Below are 1763 nucleotides of genomic sequence, written 5' to 3' on the forward strand. Positions count from 1 at the left end.
TTAGTAAAACATAATAAATATAGACTTTATTAAGACTCTTTAGATGTATTTACCAGCATTTGAATATGATTAGAGTATGTTCCCCAAAAGTTTGAATTCTGGAAGTTTGTTTGTCAGTAGACTGCTCCAAGGTGATCAGTCATTCTGAGAAAGCTAAGACCACATTGGGATTAGGTCCTTGCTTCATCTGGTGACTATCACTGGGATAGCGGCTGGAAACATGGCCTCTGTCTCCGAGCTTGCTTGCATCTATTCTGTCCTCATCCTCTACAACAACAAGGTGATGGTTACAGAGTATACAATCAATGCCTTCATTACAGCAGCTGGTATCATTGTTGAACCAATCTGTCCTGGATAATTTGCAAAGGCTGCCTCCTCATCTGCAATGTAGTGGCTGGTGGGCCTGCTCCAGAAGCTCTAGAAAACCTGTGGTTGGCCCTGCCCATTCCACTGCTGCTGAAGCAACAGAGCAGAAGAAAGTGGAAGCCAAGGAAGATTCTGAGGAGTTGGAAAATGACATGGGCTCTGGTCTTTTTGACTATACTACTTTTGTTAACATGTCCAATAAACAGGGGAACCTGTAAAAAAATAAAATAAAATAAAATAAAATAAAGGAATAGAATAGAATAGAAAAGAAAATTAGTAGTTATTTGGTGAGGGCATTATGAAATCTGAGTATGTATAATCTTGCAGTTGTAGTTTTGTACAATATGTTTTACTGTGATCAAAACATAATCACATACTAGTATTGATCCTAGCAACTTGACCACAAGTCCTTATACTTTCATTTTATGGATAAGTAAGGTTTACCACATACAGAGAAACATCCTATATCAGTGCAATGTATAAAAGGTAAAATCTTGTATATAACTGTTTTTGTAATCTTGGAAATTAGTTTTAGTGATATCTACTTTCAATAGACTATGCAGCTGGTTAATAAAGTGGCTTTTCTAGTATTATGAGAAACAATTGTGCCTTAATTTGCTTTGGATACAGAGTCTTACACTCTGAAACTAGTCTCAATCTTCTCATGGTGCTACAAAGACTCTACCTTTCTTAGAGGTGATTCAATGTCCAACATCTTCCACCATGAACCTAAGAAAATACTTTTTGTTTAAAATGAATAAATTGCATCAAAAGTCTTAATACTCAGTTAAAACTCACATTCATCAACTATAGAGAACAATATGAATCACATGAGAAGTTATGTTAAGACAGATCTTGCAAGGGATTCTAAAATTCAGAGTATGTATACATGAGTGTAAAAATATGTTAATTTTCAGCATTAAGACAAAATCAGTGATAAAATTAACACAAAGAAGGAAAGATTCAGTTTGCCTCACAGCTTCAGTGGCGTCAGTCCATGGCTAGATAGTCTTTAGTTTGTAGAAAGGAAGAACCTCATCGTTGAAGAAAGACAGGGGCAACCATGGAAATCAGTATGGAGAAACAGGTAGAAGGGATATGCTTACAGACTCACATTAGTAGCAATTTCCTTAGTATCTCCTTTTTTTTTTCACTTTCTACCCAATACCAATAATGTCATAAAATGATCAGCACCTACTGTAATTTAAACTATAGTTCTCATGATGCAGTTATTGCCCAAGAGCCCATTCTCTGAAAAATGTACTATAGAGAAAGGTGTAACAAAGGCATATCAGGGATATTTTATACATAAACATTAACGTTCTAAGTAGATTGTATATTTTTCTTTGATTTATTTGTTTTTAGTGAATCCCATAAACAGTAACATGTTAGACATT

General features: G+C 35.1%; 1 pseudogene; it reads left to right on the forward strand.

Moving 5' to 3' along the window:
* Window positions 1-220: 220 nt before the first annotated feature.
* Window positions 221-584, forward strand: LOC114621005 (annotated as a pseudogene).
* Window positions 585-1763: the final 1179 nt, after the last annotated feature.

The sequence above is a fragment of the Grammomys surdaster genome, unplaced genomic scaffold (assembly GCF_004785775.1).
Source record: "Grammomys surdaster isolate TR1022 unplaced genomic scaffold, NIH_TR_1.0 63, whole genome shotgun sequence".
Taxonomy (NCBI): Eukaryota; Metazoa; Chordata; class Mammalia; order Rodentia; family Muridae; genus Grammomys; species Grammomys surdaster.